Below are 18,498 nucleotides of genomic sequence, written 5' to 3'. Positions count from 1 at the left end.
TTTGGAAAAGAAAGTTAGCAGAAGAGCATGACAAAATTTAATTACAACAGTAACTAAGGATGCTTAATAATGGTTAGCAACACTAGGCATATTGCAGTCAACAGGTTTGAATTACAAGTCTCTGAGAGTTTTAAAAAAATCTGCTTGAGTCATTCTCTTGAGTCATTCCTGTTGATTTTTAGTAACTCATAGAATATTGGGGAAGTTCCAGATGACGGGAAGAAATCTAATGTTGTGCCAATAAAAGGCTAAGCAGGACGACCCAGATAATTATAAGTCTGTCAGCCTGACATTGATCTCAGGCAAAATAATGGAATGGTTTCTAAAGGACTCAATTAATAAAGAATTAAACAAGGGTAATATAATTATTGCTAATCAGCATGGGTTTATGGAAAACAGACCTTGTCAAATTAGCTTGGTATCATTTTTATGATATTACAAATTTGGCTGATGTAATGAAGTTCTGTAGGTCATTGACTTGGTGCAAAGTATTGATGAAAAACTGGAAAAACCTGCGTGATTATTTTGCAGTGTAGAAGGAAAATTAGTAAGTTCAGAGCTTTATGGTTAACAGCATAGTAATTACTTTTCTACTGCTTATAATGGAGAACTTTGTAACTTGAAAGTAGCCACTGGTTTATTTTCCACTGAGCCAGAGACCAAAGATACTTACTACACAGCGCTGTCTCCTTAGAGCATGATGGATCCCAGTATTCTTCCAAAAATAATACAGACAATCAATTACTGGTAAAAAACTTTCTGGTTCAGATGGTGAGCTGTGAGCAGTGTGCTTGAGTGCCCTCTGGTACCCATATTACAGGTAGAAAGAAGGGTGCTGATAGCTATGGATGAAAAGTGTGGTAAGTGAAGGCTGAAGGGGTGTAAGGATGGTAGGGGACAACAATATCATCTTTTTATTCTTTCCTTATTCTATGTTTTTCTTTGCTGGATTGACCAGCTGTGTCCTTTTGTTGATTTCTTTGGGTATGCTAGTTAATGTACATGTACAGCACCTAGCACAGTCAAGTGGTGCATCATACTTCCCAGAAATGGGAAATTTGCAATTTTATTTTTTTTAACAGCATGATGAAGTAATTTTCTTCTTGCAGCCTCTACTATCAGAAAAAAAAATGTACAAAGGCTAAAAGATAATAATTTGTAATTAGCACATATGGAGATAAAATTTAACAACCTTTTTTACAGAGTTCTGCTACAATTTTCTCAATCTTTCCTTCTTATGTAAGTTGTTGGTTTTGCTTTCTATGGTCTGGTTAATTAAATCAGAGTTTTTTCTTTTATACTGGTTGGTTGTTCGAGCTTCCTGAAACATTAATTTCTGTTCTTACAAGAATTCAGATCTTGATGAGAGAGCAGAGAATAGAAATAAAACTTCCAAATTCCCATCAGCTGTGATTGATGAAGAGCTTGCTGAGCAATGTTGCAAGAAATCTTCATACATTTGTCTTGCCCACAAGTTCGTATGGGAAGTCCAACTGTATTTTACTGCAGAACTTTCATATGAGTGGGGTGATGTTCTCCATTAGAAAAATCACCTAAAAACTACTTTGGACATTTCATTTCTCATCGTGATCTTGTTCAAGTTTTATTAATGCTTTATGCAAAAATGAAAAACAAAAGAAGGATTTTGGAAGTTGAATCAAGTCTTAATGAGCTGTAGATGAGGCTTATCTAAACACGTAGTTGCTTGAAAAATTAATTTTGAATAATTAATTTTGCTTCATGTGTCTTTTAGATTTTTTTTTCCCCTCTTTTAATTTATACTGATCTATTGAAATTCAGATTTTTAGGTCTAAGTAAGTAAAATCCATCCAGGGCAAATCAGTTATCCTGAAGTCAGTATCTTGTCCTCAGATAATATGAGCTATAGGTGGAAAAGAACCAGATATCCTTGTTGAAGGTTCATGACATTGAAAACATTTTTATAACTTCATTAATATCTTTCTGAAAACAAATAAGCAAAGGAAATGCAAAAAGGTGAAAAGTTTTTATTGAAAACATGGCTAGTCTCTGATTAGGATGGAGAGAAGCACTCTAGATCTTTAAATTCTGCATATTCTAAAATTTACAGTACTGCAGTAACTACTGTAAAAACTCCAGTACCGACTTTCTGAAGTGCTTACTGTTTGATACCATTGCTCATTTATGTAGCTATATTAATTATATTTTTAGTTTTGGTTTCTCTAAAAGGCTTTCACTAACAGTTTTTGAGTCCATAAAAAAAGCGTGCAAGGTGAGAAAAGTCTGAAAGTAATTTTAGATGTGAAAAGGCTTCTCTGTAGTTTATATTAAATGCAGAGGGGACGAAAGAGTCTATTCCTTTCCCCGTGGAATGAGGGCTCCTACTCCCCACTCCCCAACCCCCAAGTTAAAGCAATTAGGGCCATTTTAAAATTGTTCAGATCCAGCAATGAATGAATAGTCATTGAAACTGAAGGACGTGACGTCTAGAACTGAGAGAAGGAACTTGAAGTCATGGATAATTCAGTATGACAGAATACCACTGAGGCCAAGAGCATGATTAAAGAAAAATCAGAGCATCTCTTTCTTTAGATCTGCAATTATTGGAGATGAAATGTGAACACGGAAGTAAAAATCCCTCATTCTTTAAATAAAGTTACCAAAAAAAAAAAAAAGAGGAGGAGAATGAAATTTTCATAGGAAATAGTTACTTTTCCAGCATCTTCCATGAAATGGTTTTAATGACCTTGAAAAGATCTGTTACTTTTGGTGAAGCGATACTAAATTAGAAGTATTGTTGGTCTGTCCTGATGTAATCATTCTTCTTCTCTCCCTTAATTTATTGGGGAGTTAAGTAGAAGATTTTCAAAAAGTGTATAAAACCCACAGAATTTGCAATTACAACCAAGAAAAAATGGATACCTGCATTAAACTTTGCAGTTTGTGGCAAAGTAGTACTCCATGGCACTATAGTGTATTGACATATAAACTAGATATAGTATGCATGCAGCTCTTAGAGTGCCTACTAAAACCTTGGTCATGAAAAAGAATCTTGGAATTCGTCTCCAAATAAATATAGGCAGTGTAAAAATTCAAGTTTTATATAATTGTAGTACCATGTTAATCTGATAAAACTCAGATATTTCTAACATGCAATCCTAAATGTAATATAGTGACATTTTTCTGGGTTTCACTTACAGAAAATTTAGCAGCCAAATAGGGAGATATTCTACAAGACAGTGTGGACTAAAATAGCTTACAGCTTTTTCAGATAACTGTTTTCAAAAGCATTTGCAAAAATAAATATATCAGAGGTACTGGGATGTTCATTGAAAGAAAGGCATCTGCTTTTGTCAAAGTAATGTGATGTTCTAAGTTGATTTAGCAATGGTTATAATCAACAATAAATTATAATCATGCTAAATGATGAAGTTTAATATGTATAAATGCAGCATACAAGAAAGGATATTGCAGGTGTTTGTAAAATGAATAAAGTACTCTGATACATTAAAAATGCAGTTCTCAGAGTATGGAGATGTAGCCTTTTTCTTCTCTGTATTTTTTTTTTTTTAATAGCTGACTGGATTTTTTTTAAAAAAGACAAACCCGACATTATAATTTGGGGATCTGTTTCAGTAGAGTATAGTGATTGTGCATGTGTGTCTGGAAACTGTGTGAATAAAGGAACATACTGTTTTAGAAATCAAAATACAGAATTATGCTCTTAATGTTAGAGACTCGGGAGAGAAGGGTTAGAAGCGTTGCTGAAGGCAATTATCTAAAGACATGCTAAACTCACTGAACTGTTCATATTAAATATACTAATTCCCTAGGCATTAACTCAGCTCAAGAAAAATTCCTATTTTTCTTGATGTTAATATTGTTAGGAAGAAAAGCAGGGAAGCCAGGTCAATTTGTGGGACTAATTGGAACAGAACGGAGTTAACAGAGAAGATGCCTTCATTTTTTGTTTGTACAGGATTGAAGATCTTTGCTTTTTCAACAAGAGAGAGGAAGGAAGAAAACATAGAAAGATACAGCGTAGGAACCCCAGTGCAGAATACAGGATGTTGTGTTGCGGTGGTACAGGCATATATTGAACGGCCAGTGGTCCTTATCCCAAGAATCCCTTTGCTGTTTGGATGCTGAGCAGAAAGATTACCGTCCTCTTCCTTTTGGACAATAGCATCTGCTGTTTTGCTGTGCTCCTGCTGTTAGTTATTCCACATCATCTCTGTTTCTGAAATTCCTTTTGGTCTGCCTATTCCTGTTTGCCTCTTCTATCTTCTATTTCAATGTGCCTGAGATTTTTGAAACAAAATGTATTTGCCATCGTAGTCTGGTTTTTTCCTCTTTGCTGTTACACAGCTGGAGGGAAAAAAGGGCTTCCCAGAGAGTTTCTGAGGTTGTTGCTCTGAGTTTTCTACTCTATACAGGGAAGAAATAAGGTCTAACTGAGTGGTGTTAATTTTTTTTTTCTGCTCCCCAGCTATTGTCTGTAGCTTTTAAAAGCAGAAAATCCCTAGTCCCTAACCCAGATTCATAGACATGTAAAGCAACCCTTTCAGTAGTATTGTTTACTGAAGAAGCTTTTGCCTTGGGAGGTAACTGCGGTTTCAAGGATGTGATGAAATATGAGGCTGCATTTGTTCTGTGAATAGTCTTTTCCTCCTACAGAATGCCTAAACATTTAAAGCATAGCTGTCAGCTTAGGTTAATCTCATCTGCAAGTACCTCATGTAAAATAGTTTAAATATAACGATATATAAATATATAATTTATATATGAGCCTGAGAAAAACTTTTAAAGAAAGTGGCATGTGAAAAAATGATGCCTTTTCTCTCTACCATGTCCTGGCATTTAGATTTTGTTTGGCTGATGCTACACGTGCCGTTATATGTGTTACGCTATTGCCTAGCAGCTGAACATGTTTGCTTTGTGCCTGCACGCACAGCGTAGGAAGCATAGGTGAAGTGGGCCATTGTAGCCAGTAAGAGGAAGGGAACACCACCTTCAGATCCTCATCTGTGGACAAAATTTCTTCCACTTTTTTCCTAAGATATCTACTTGTGCTGCTACCTCAGAGGAAAATTTTCTGAAGGGAGAAAATGTCATTTTCAAACTACCTCTAGAACTTAAATCCAACTTTTAATGTTGATCCTGAATCTTATTCTGATTTTGTCGGTTTCAGCTTGTATCCTTTTTTGTGTCTGTAGGTAACAGTAGGGTCCAGCAGTAAATCCGGGTGTGATTCAGTCAAATAGAACGTTGGACAAGAGCTGACATTGAACAACACCTTCATGTTTGTTACAGGGATATGGATGTTTTGTTAAAAAAAAAAAAGCATCTGGTGAAAATGTGTTACAGGATGGAAGGCAGAAGTTGTTATAACTAAAAAAGGGGGTTGGTTTTCTTTCTGTGAAGCTTACACACAGTATAATCTAGGCTAAATAAATTCCTTGGAATTTTTCTTCAAAGTTTAGTTAAGCCCTTGATGTAACTCTCATCTGAAGAGAGTCATAATTTGGAATTGTCATCTAGATACAGTATCTTTACTTTAAAATGCCTAATATGATTAGTTGCTTGGCATAGCATTATAATTGAAGTATTTAATAAACTGTGTAAGTACTCTTCTTTTTATCCATACAGTGTCTCTGTGAGGTTTAGTTTTAAGGCCTGAATTCTTAACAAATTAATCAGCTTTCCACAGCAAAGCAAACACAATTTCTTCCCTTGCATATTTTAAGTAATCCAGGCTTGGGGGTAGGGCCCAGTCTCTGATGATGATGGCTTTTTTTTTTTTTTTTTTAATTCCTGCATAACTCTAAATCCTTGAAATTAAAGATGTAACAGCAGAACAAGAAATGTTGCAATGCACAGTGTTTTCCTGCCTTCTTATTAGTCTGCGCTTGGCTAGTATGAACAAAAGGCTTTCCGTCATGCCTCTCTGGAGTTGTAAGTTGTGGTGTAGTTTGGAGACTTTACTAACATACAGGTGAAAATACATGCATATGAAAAGTGCGTAGCCTTTGCTTCTCATTGATTATTTTTAATATATATAATTTTTTCAGATCTTTAGTCTCCAAGCAGCTGAAGCTCAAGCTTCCGTGACTCACACCCATTTCCCCGTGCTACGCTCAGATAAGCAAGGGTTTATTGATGGAAGCAAATTAATTGGTGGACCTTTTACTTGTAATGATTTCTTTCCTATGTATGGTAATTTCTTACACGGAGACATTTTTTTCTGCTGATTTGATAGGCAGTGGCAACCAGATGTGCTGAATGTGTTTGTCCAGAGCTGGAAGAAGATGTACAGCATGCTACCTGCTGTGCAAGGCAAAATATATTTCTTTTTGTAACCTTTTCAAATCATAATTAGACCTGCAGCCTAGAGTATTTTTCATTGTGTTGTTACCATATTTCTTTTTAGACACAGACTTTTTTTACAGGCTCTATGGATCTGATCTTGCAAACAGGTAGAAGAACAGTGTTACCCCCATAAATGATCTCACAAAGCCTCGTGCCCAGCAGTGTGCAGGAATCGGTCCCAGGGATCTTGCAGTTGTTAGCGGTCTGATACCGATCTGTACCTCTGCCGTAGCTACAATCTCTTGCTATGAAATAGAACGATGTGAGTCTGAATAGGTTGCAGTCAATTCAGAGTGCCGCAGGTAAATTAACTAGATGAAATTTGACCGTTGCATCGTTTCTGAGCTCTAATCTATACTCTGGATGCCTGTAACATTTTACGTCTGTTGCAAGGCTTTGCATCTTTGCACTGCCAAATACTGCTTTTAACTCTGTTCCGCTGTATATCTCTCTTGCTTTTATTCCATTGTAGTGTTTTTGAGTGTTAGAGGAGTGCGTGGCTACTTCATCCTTCATCTATAGCAGAGTTACGATTAGGCTATAATGCAGTTGCATTTGAACATCAGTAGATACAAAAGCGTATTCCTAGCTGAGGACAGAAATAAAGGTATTTGCTTTCCAGTTGGAGAACCATACCTTTAAATACCTTTACATCTACTTTTCATATGTTTGAAATGGAAAGGTTCTATATACAAGACAAACAGTACAATCTCAGTGATTTCTGAGATTACAAGATACATAATCGTTTCCTATTTAGTCTCCGCTGTTTGACGGAGTCTCCGCCTCTCAACTGAACTGCCATTCACACTTGTACTCCAAGCCCCATCCTTTCTGATACATGCAGGCTTTTTTATATATATAAACCTGTAGTTTTATAGTACACCTGCCATTTTAATTTGGAGAAGGGGAGGGCAACAGTATTTTAAAGAATAGTGATCAGATTTGACTAAATATATGGATAAGAGAGTGGATGTCATTGGAGTGCGTGGGTATAGATTGAATTTAGCGTTTAAATGCACTGCAGTTCTTCCCTATGGTGCTTCTACAGTAGGTCAGAATCCACGTTAAGTGTTTAGTTGAATTATTTATGCTAACAGGAAATTTTATTTGATCCATAATTTCAGCCTGGAATTGGCCAAATAGGAAGTAGTTGAAAATGACCATTAAGACAAAAAAAATGGGGGGTTGAAATGGGCATATTACCTGACCCTCATGTTGTGGAGTGCAGAGAGATAAGTGGGAAGGATGTTCTTCCATGCAATAGGGACGAGCACCTGCCTTCTACCTGAAGAACAGGGCATTGGCATGAGAGGGAAGTTTATGTCAGTTAGTTGAGTCTTTGCAGAGCAAAATCATTGAGTGATCTAAATGTTGCCTAACTCTTGTTTTAAACCTGAAGTAGCATGCCTTTTTTAAGCAAACACTACTGCAAAAGGTCGAAATTCGTCTGACTGCAAAGATTTGTGGTTCTGAGATAAAAATGTGGGATGGGAGTTTATATTTGAGACTTCACCTGTTAATAATAACCACCTCCAATAACATATTTTTTTAATTTATAAGTCAAGATAAATATTATACAGAATAAACCACAGAAAATCTCTAGCAGGTTTACCTGCAAATATTTGCTGTGTATGGCCATTAATTTATTTATTGCAAAAGGTAAGTGGAGAGTGTGTTGAAGCAAAATTTTATAATAAGGTATCAAGCCTTTTCCCCTGGCAAGGCCAGGCATTTCCTAGTCAGAGGCTTTACTAGAGCCTCAGGAAAAATTCAGCTAGGCTCAGCAGACTGTTAAAAGAGAATAACCCTAGCTGCAAGGGGTTTCAGGACATTGTGCTACAATTCTTTTTTTTTTCTTTTTTTTTTTTTTTGAGACAAATGTTGTCTTCCAAATTTTTTAGTGTTGGTAAGTCAAGAAGAGCTTTGTATGTTGCCAGAAATATTTTTAACTGACTTCTAAAGTGAAAATTGAAAATGTGGGTGGATTTAGCTGTCTACTAATAGAAAAATCTAATGTATTCAGTGCTCTCTAAAATAATTTGTCTGACCGGCAGCTACTGCTCCAGAAATGTGCAGGTGTATTGTAGGTCTGTCATGTCATAGTTACTCTAGAGAATAAAAAACACTGACTCATCTCTAGGCTTAGGCAACTGAATCCCACCATGTGGTAAAAAACATTTTTTTTCTCGAAGTAGAGAACCTTTTAAGTGTTCTCCCCTTAGCTGTTCATTACAACACATTTTAAAGGCAACAATTAATTGCTGACTGATTATTTTCAGTACATTAATGAAATACCATTAAGAACATTTGAAAATGTAAAAATATATGAGCAAGCAGATAATTTGGACTGGAGGGCTATTTCATTGTATGCAAGTAGCAAATGCTACTTTTTGGAGACTGTGCTTTGCCCAATGTAATTTGAATGAGTATGAGTTTTACTAATTTTTCAGATTACATACTGCATATAAAAGAGCCCTTGTTAATCATCATTAGAACATGAAAACAACATAAAAGTACTTTCTAAGTACTTTTTATCAGTTTTCTGAATCTTCCAGATAAATTCTGGGATTACCAAAACCATATTTTTTTCAAGGTTGCATACAGAAAAACATTGATGCATATTCAGTAGTTGAAGATCTTAAAATGTTTGCCATAAGCTACTTCTTTTACATCACTGAGAATTGCTCAGTTATATTCTGAATTTCATTAAGGATGATGAAAATCAGGGTGATGGAAAGATGCTTTCAATGTGTATCATTTGTATTCCTTCGGAATTTGTTATGTTTTTCATGATACAGTCTTGAAATTATAGTGATTGTGTATGTGAGGATGTTAAACATTGTAAACTCAATGATGACTTATCTGTCTTGAAAAACAGATGAGTAGATAGATATTCTTGGTAGTAAGTATTACATAAAATCATAGCAAACCAGACATTTCTTTAACTGGTGCTCAGTGACTCCGAAGTACTGAACTTCCTTTGACTTTACTTGAGTAACCCAAATTACATGTCTGACTTAGTCCATGTAAAAACTGTGGAATTTAAGAACTTATAAAACACTATTCAGAGGCAGGAACCTGTCAAAGATGGATATATAAAGATTGCATTGGGAATATAGTTTAGTGATTCCCTGTTTTTTTTTATGTCTACTCTTAAAATATAGAATTTATGATGTCCATTCATTCTTGTCTAAAGTGCAGCAGTGAAACACACCTTTTGAACTTTACTGCGAATTACAGGAACGTGCTAAATACCTATTCTCTAAAGACTGCACTTCCAATTAAAGTAATTTTCAGTATGTTCATTGTACAGCATTTTGAGAGCTGGTTTCAAGATACAAGGCTCTATCAAAAAGCACAAAACCTGGAAAAAGTACTGTATAAAATATCAAATGAAAAATAATACATAAAATTTGTATTAAAGGTCTGTAGCAATACACAGCATCTGATATAGGATTGGTCTTTGAAGTATGCCATACAGCTAAGCATCATTCTGCATTTTTCCTGTGATGGTGTTTTTTCTGACCAAGAAATGAGGGCAACTTATGTGTGAGTAAGAGTTCAATTTATATCTGGGTCTACCGAACACTTAAGCTTTCACATTGACTAAAGCACTCAAGAATATTTTGCTTCATGTTCTTCTGAGGGCAAAGGGACATGGTAATTCCTTCCATGGTGTGATTCTTAGTTGTGAACGGAGACAGACTGATGCTCATAATTCTGCAAGTGCTTCCCGGGATCCTTATTGATATTACAGCACTGAAATACTGTAATATCATTATTCTGAACCTGTATCAATGGTCATACTTTCATATAGGTTATGGCTACCTGGTGATTTGTGTCTCTAGTAGCGTTAGTTCGTTCATTTTGATAAAGCAAGTGCCAGTCTGTGCAGAAGTGTCAGCTTTTGATACCTACCAGAGAGCCTGTACTTAGTAGATTTGCAATGTTTATAATAGCAGAAAAAGAAGGGGAAAAAACATTTAAAAGTAAGAAGCGCTATCAAGAAATTATTCCTAATCACATTACTATTTCCGAGGCATAACAAAAGGATTCTGGAAAAATCAAATGGCAAAATGCAAACCTCAGATGTCAGCTTGTCACTATGTTACATGTAAAGTAGTTATTAAAATCATTATGTTATCAACTGGTGAAGTTTAGACACACCAAATATAGCAACCTGCTTAATTGCTCAATATTTTATAATGAGTGAAAGAAAGGCAGAAGGGGAGGTGGGAGTGGAAAGAACAGTGTGTTTTCAAGGTACTCTGAAAGAACTTTTTTCCTGCAGAGTAAATTAAGCATATGATCAATAACACCTTATTCTTTGAATATAGAATATGGTATTAGAGGTGCAGCTGCCTGCTTGCCTATGTAGCTTAGAAATGGTTTCATTGAGATCTTCCAAGAATACAACACAGTGCACACTGACGTGGATTTGTAGCTTAAATCATTTTATGGACGCTACTTTTCTCTTGGGGAATCATATTAAAATGAACTGGTGTAGCCAAAACCAGTGTCTAAAATACTTAGGGTGCAGTGTCCAAATGTAATTTCCCATTGGAGTAAAGCTGGAGAAACTCAGCTGCAGTTACTTCAGGTTTGTGTTTGTATAAGGAGCAACTTGATTCTTGATTGTCATACTAGAGACCTGGCAGTGAAAAGGCTGATTCGAGGATAAACCAGTAATTTACAGCATTGCTACAGTAACTACATAAAGCAGCCGAACAATGTCCAAAATATAAATTTGGGGGTAAAACCAAACAAACAAAAACCAAACCAAACCCCCCCACACACGCACACACAACCCCAAAAAACACCCAACCAAAAACAAATTAAGACCCAAACAAAGGAAAACCAAGCCCCCCCAAACCCTCAACCATTTAGTTTTGAAGAGTAAATGTACCCCATGTTGCGTGTTGTTCCCATAAAAGAAGTAAAGAACAAGGAAAATCTAATTTCTCCCAATAACATAAAGTTGTGATTACTGTATTTCTTTGTATTGTTTGTCTCATATTTCTTCAAAATTTGGATATTTTTTTTTCTTGTCCTGCACAAGGCATGAAATAAAGCTGTTGATGCAGAACCTACCAAGGGCACCCTTCTTCATTTGGGATGTAGTAATTTACCAAATAGCAACTAAGGAGACAGAACTGTATTTCTCCAGAGCATTGAAGGCTGTTAAATGATGCGCACAGTCACTAAGTTTTCCAGGTGTATTATAGAAAATAACCTGTTTTCTGTTATTTTTAAATATTCACCATTCAGATTCAGTTTTAGTTAAGACCTGGAGGACAGTCAGTCTTTCTTGCTTACCTATTATGTTTTCAAACAAGAAAAATGCAGAAAAATAAGCTGTAAATACTGAAATAATTTGTTGAGTATATTTCTGCAGTCTGTAGAGGTCATTGCAAATTCTGCTATGTGTAAAAAAACCAGAAAAAAATAAACTTTATTTCTTTTCTATCAAATCTAATTTTATGGAGTTTAGAGCACTGGAGAAATATGACTGGAGGGCAGCATTCACTAGTTGTAGTTTTTTTCCTGACTGGCAATTCTTGCCATGTCACAATAGGATTAGTTGAAGTACCTGTGTACTCTTTGGTAAAAGATCAAAGCCAAAGGAAATGTGCATCATAGCCTCTTCTGAGGATAATTTATTGAAGAGAATGTAGTTTAGATGTGTTGAAAGCATCGGTATAGTATGTCTTGCTTCCCTGGCCGTGGGAGTTGCTGGCATTGCATGCTCTAGATACATCTGTAGATTTGGTAAGCATTTGTTTGGAAGAATGGAAGGTGATACTGAGTTCATTACCAGGGCTATAATGAGATGTTATTAGATTTACATAATGGAACACTGGGAAATTAAAATACAGTTCTGTCCAGCAGGAAAGTGTTTAGCTACTGTAGCGTCATGGTTATTTATTTCATGTCTCCCTACTTGCCAGGTAGTAGGTTGGTCTGGGAGGAGGTTAAAAATTAGGGATCCTATAGAGTAAGAAATACCTGCTTCCTTCTCTCTATACTTTGTGTCTTTTTTTTGGATTAAGCTACTATTGTTTTGCCCAAAAGCATATATTTTTCCCATAAGACTTTATAGTAGAACTATTGTAATTATTAATTGTACTTTTCCCACAAGGACATTTGTTGTACCAACACACATCCCTTTTTTGCATAGAAGAATTTCAACTTTCTATGAATTTATGCTTTAATTTTAGATGTCTCTGTTTAAAACCAGTTAACACATATGGGTAGAAATTATTAATATACCCACTCATCTAAACAAAGTATTCTGGATACTCTCCCTACTGTGATATGCTATCGTAATTAATTCAAGCAAATGTTTATATTCATAAAAATCATGTTCTTATTCAAAGTAAATAAGATATTTGGCAACCCCCCTGCCCAAAACCCCAAGGCCCAACACCAGGCTGATAGGCTTGCCCACTAAATGGAGTTAGTTTTATTTTTCCTAACAAAGCCACAACATTCAAGCCTTAAGTCTGTAGCTGGTTCAGTGACAGATGTGCCGTTGTCCAGATGGACCTATTTTTTGTTTCTATTTTTTCACATCACCTTTATTCTGATGGGACCTCATTTACTGTTGACTGTGCTCTTCCAAATGCTTAAGGAAGCATAGGCGTATCTGTGCATTTTAAATACTCGGAGCATATTGCCCAGGTTCCTCTGAACTGGATATGGCAGGGAAAAGGATGACGTTACTACTTCTTTCGGTGTGTGCCAGATCTGCAGGGCTCATCTCGTATGGCTAGATGGGTAAGCTTATCTCAAAAAACTCCAATGGGAGCTTGCTTTTGTGTGGTTCAGAAGCAGTGTTAGTTGGAGGTGAGCAGAGTGGACATTGTGATGACTATTAGCTGTATAAATTAGCTTATTCACACCTTCAGAATGAAAGAATTTTTTTGCTTATTTCTATGAAAGTATTTTAAAAATAGCTTCATGAAGGTACTTTGCATATGGTGTTAGAGTACTAAGCACCAGAGGGAAAGCATACTTAAATCACCTAACACATATTCTGTGGTGAGGGACAGGAACCTTCAGTCTTGATTTCTTAAGCCCTTTTAAACTGTTTTTTGGAAGACTAAATGTGGTCCATCCCACCTAGATGTAGTGAAGGACTCCTAGGTGTTTTGGATTTTTTGCTTTGCTGGTGTGTGTGGCAGGTGTGTGCGCAATTTTCACTTTCTATTAAGGGGCTGTCAAACTCAATCTGTGTTGTCCAAAATCTTGCATTGCGATGACAAAATTCTTATATAGTAATTATGTTTTATGTCTGCGCATAATATTGAAATTGGACAGAGAGAAGGCTTCCAATCTCCTTAATTTTCTACAAAGGTAGATTTTCTGCAGAGACAAAGGTCGAATCAGTGGTTGGGTTTTTTACTGAGGATGAAACCGCTTTGAATCTTAATTCCAAATTTATGACCTTTGAGAAGACTCCACAGGACAAAGTCTAGTTTGCTTGTGTACTTTGGCTCTAGGAAGTGTTTGTGGGTAAAAAACAGGAGTATAAGATGCTAATCAACCCAGACCTGATGTTTACTTCTTCTGTTAAGTTCAGACTGCTATTGTGGTTTTTGTTTTGTTTGGTTTTTTTTTATTTGGTTTGGTTTTTTTCCCAGAAGATCACATTTAAAAAACAAAACAAAACAATGCCAAAAAATCAAACAACAAACCCACAACCTATTTAAAAAAAAAATCGATTAAAGCAGGCAATGATGACTGTTAGAAGCTGGCCACAGTACCAACATTTCTGATACAAAATACTCCCCTTTTACTCTCTGATATGAGAGTGGTGATGTAAGAAGAGCTGTACAATGTTCTGAGCAGTGATGTAAGAAGAATTGTAAGGATCCCTTATCTGGAGGCAACCTCCAAATGCTTCAGAAGGTCTCTTGATCTCTTGAAAAAAGAGAGAGGTGCCACTAAAAAACCACTAACAATATGACACAGCAGATGTCTTGAAGTGTTAGGTCTTTATCTAGATTTGTTTTAAAAAAAAACTTTGTTTAAAAATTACATATTACTTGATTATATCTCTTACTTCTTGAGAAACTGTTCCGTTTGGTTACTTCCCTATTACATCACCACATACCTGAAGATTTATGTCATTTTTTCACTGGGGATTCCGTGATTTGTTTAGATTTCTCTCTTGGAGGCGTCCTTTTCTCTGTGTTTGTACAGTCCTGATCCTAGAGGATGGACCTTACTGACCTCATGTTGTTATGTCATTATAGATGTAAATTATTTTCATTATTGAAGGGATGGAAGTAGCAGACTTTTCTTATATAATTGCAGGCATAGTCAGTCCACAATGAATTTTAGGAATTTCCCTATGACGTCCATTTAAGAAAGCTGATTCGCAGCTTCTGTGAGTAGCTGTCAGAGATAAAATTTTCCCTTTATCTCTCAGCTGATAGAAAACTTCATTCTAATACAAAAATCACATGAAGATTATAGTTATACAGAAGCAAATAACTGAGAAATTGTGCCTATCTTCTTCAGAAGGAAGGAAAAAGAAATTCAAGGTTTTGAGGACGTGCTATGGTTTTCTTCATTAGGTTCAAACTACATTTGTATTAATTGTTCAGCCTGTACCTAGGAAATTACATGAACTGTTACCAGCAGAGTTACCCTTTGGGTTCTGTGAAACAAAGGCAGAATAGAAGGGCATGCCTGGATCAGGGAGGGTGGAAGCTGCTTGGGAAACAACAGATGGTGCAACGGTGCCAGTAGAAGTTGTAACTTTGTTAGCATGGCGTATTTGGTTATATGAATTTAGAGGTTATAGAGAAAAAGTTGAAAATTACTTTCGAGTCACTGGTTCAGAAAAGGATGAGAGCTGCGTTAGTGGGTGGGCGCAAGAGGGATATCTGTCTCTGGGTTCCTCAGCGCTTTTCTAAGTCTCGTTTGTAGGAATCTAATTACGCTTTGAAAGGCCCAATGACTTCAGTGGTGTTCTGATTCACAGCAGGGGTGATGGATTTGAATGTGGCATCTCTTGCACTTCCCTTTGCCTTTACTCTTTGTGATGGTCCTTCTTAGAAATGTTGGGGAAGGGAGAAAGCAAAGGGATAACAAATCTTCTGTTTCCTTTTACCAGTTCATTCTGTGTTCACAGGTTTGTGTATTAGCTGTAATTTGATGGTCTTGAAGCATCTCAAAACACATTTGCTTTGGAACAAAAAGTCATGTTATAGTAAATTATTAATTTAGGTTTAGCTTTCAAGATGCTTGCTTGGTCTCTCTTCAGCTTTAGTTAGAAATATGAATATTGAAAAATGGCCAAGAGGAGCAGTAGTTTCTGAAGCATGAGTGTAGCTGTCTGAGGCAAACAGCCCAAAGCTGATTATCTGTATCAGCCTCCTCTATACCACTTGACCCCGACACATTTTGGAGCAGGCAGGTCCTCCTTATTTCATCAATGCCATTGTCAAAGACAGTGGCCTGTCGGCTGGTTTCTTACAGAGGTCAAACACATCACATGGAGTGGGACATCAGCATGACAAGATCTAAATTGCTTGCTTCACCAATTTCTAGCTGTATTGTAGTCTAATATCAAATCTTGTGGTTTCCTTGGAGCTAAAGTAAAAAAGACACACGTGGTGGGGGAAGAGAGGAGGGGAGAAAAAAATATAAATGGAGAAGAGTTAAGTTTTCAGCCAGGTGATTATTAATCTTAACTTCCAGGCCAGGGAGAGCCGTGGAGGCATAGATTGCAAAGCTCTGCAATTTATTGGCTGAATTTAATGTTTTAGAATAGAGTTAATTTAACAAGTTTTATGAAAGAAATCCTGGTGATGTAGTAATACAAGAATTCTGTACTTTTATGGAAACACAGAATGCCCTTTCAGAAATATTTCAGAAAAATATCAGCATTTCAACACAATCACATCTTTTAAAATAGACTATTGAGAGAGTTCCACAATCCCTGGGAGCCAACACAGAAATCTGCGGAAACAAAATCAGTTGTTACTTTTGACTGCAAATAGCCCAGTGCTATATTTGTATGTAATCTTGAAGCTCCCCAAACTGCAGCTATTTTCCCAAATATGTAATATCACATCTTAGAGCAACAGAAGGGGCTGCATATTGGGTCTTAAGGTTGCCCTCAGAAGGCTAAATTCATCTAAGAGCAAATACTGCATCATCTTTTTGCGAGCATCGTGTTGCAGTGGGGTAGTACTGGCCAAAATACTGTTTATATGTTAGAGCTGGACAGTGTTTTAGAGATTGAATGTTTTGCTCCAGATATTCCCTTCATACTAAGGGAATAAGTAGACTAAGAAATAAGCCACAAATGGTATGTGAAAATGAAAATAATTATGTATTTACCTTCAAATAACATACTTTACCAGAGAGAGCTGATTGTTTGGGTTAGACCAGGGGTCCTCAAACTTTTTAACCAGGGGGCCGGCACACGGATGAAGTGGCAGGCAGTCATCTGCGGCTGCTTGGTTCCCCCCTCCAACCCCCAGCGGGGGGGTCTGTAAATACTGGGGGTCGGATTGAGGACCCTGGGGGGCCGTATCCAGCCCATGGGCTGTAGTTTGAGGACCCCTGGGTTAGACGATGCAATTTAGAAAGAATTTGCTTCCCCAAAAAAATGTTATGTAAACTCCTAAATGGAATTTCATATGTACAGAGCTGAGAAGAAAATGTGAACGTTATAGAAGTTTGGTAATCCAGCAAACCCCACTGACATAGAGGTTAGAGGTTTGTTTTTGGTTTTGTTTTGTTTTGTTATTGTTCAAGTATTACAGATTTTATCAGTGTTGAGCAAATCTGTTAGATTATGCTAAAAAAAGTGATGTCAGTTTCTGTAGTTCATCAGCCCTTTCATTTTCTTAACTGTCTGTTCCCATATACAGAGAAGATTTCCTTTGCTGTTCAAAATGGACAAACCCCTGTGCTCTGCCAAACACTTGAAATAGCTGCTGAGAGAATAGCCCTTAGCCCTCCCCTGTTACCTGGGTGTAAATGGCAAGGGAGAATCCGCTCCGGTGGGCTTTAGAAATGTATGTGGAAGGAGGGAAGAAAGGTTGTCAGACCACCTCCTTCATGCAGTTGGTTTGCATTTCAGAAAAGCTATCTGAGAGCCCACGGTGTGCAAGCCCTGTGGAGACTGCTAGAAAGGCAGCTAGGGTTTTGTGCTTTATTTAGTTGGAAGGTAAATGCTGTTTTGTAGGTGGGTTCTGTCAGCTAATCAGCCTTTCATTCATGTGTTGTTTTCTCTTGTCATTTATTAAGAGAGCTGTAGCATGCTTGGAGCTTTTTTAAAACCTTGACAGAAAAAGTGACAGATGTCTCGAGCATGGCAATCCGCAGACTCTCTTCCACTGTTTTTGGAAAAGGCATTTTGCAGTCTGTAACATAAATAGCTAAATCAGATGGAAAGGATCTGTTGAAAACCATTGCTCTAGCATGAATAGGAGACTTGATAGATTTTATTTTAAATTCCCTTATATATGCGCAGATTCAAGCCATTTTTCTAGGTACTATTAGTGTTGGTACTTACACATTTTAAATAAGGAAATCATCTCATCCCAAAGCTATCACTTATAAACAACTATTGTTAATATATTTAATTCAATATTGTAAGTCTGGAGTAACCCCAGTCTGAAACTGAGTCTTTAAAATGATGCTAAGTTACATCAGTTGAAATGAGATTTGTGAAACTGTTTTTCTGTCATGAATGCAAGCATGGATGGTTTCCTTTTTTAAGTAAGGTAAAATCAAAGATGTTATTTGTATTGACACTGATGTTTTCACACTAAAACCCACGAAAACACCACATGGCAATCAATTGGTGGTGTTGGCTATTACATGACTGTAGCTTTTGCAGTATGTTAGTTTGATTCAGGTCAGGTGGGCTGAAATAAAACCATCTGAAGCAAGTCTCATTTTGTATGGCATTTTACAAGTGCAAGATGATAATTGCTGTCACTGAAGCATGACTGCTCTTGTAATGAATACTTTCCACTTGCGTTCAGAGTATGTAGCTCTGTGTGTGTAGTACAGCATGCTTTAATCTTAAAATAATAAGCTAATTTGAAATTGAATTTATTGTTCAATAAAGTTTATTTGACAGAGGTTCTGGCTTCAACAGTCAAGTGCTCAGTGTTTGCT

General features: G+C 36.6%; 1 protein-coding gene across 1 annotated transcript in view; it reads left to right on the top strand.

Moving 5' to 3' along the window:
* ZNF804A (zinc finger protein 804A) overlaps positions 1-18,498 on the top strand; it is a 152,780-nt gene that overhangs the window by 83,192 nt on the left and 51,090 nt on the right. The window lies entirely within an intron of this gene.

This window comes from Falco naumanni, chromosome 8, assembly GCF_017639655.2.
Source record: "Falco naumanni isolate bFalNau1 chromosome 8, bFalNau1.pat, whole genome shotgun sequence".
NCBI lineage: Eukaryota > Metazoa > Chordata > Aves > Falconiformes > Falconidae > Falco > Falco naumanni.
Note: the sequence above shows the minus strand (reverse complement) of the source record. Positions and strands in the feature narration are given on the sequence as shown.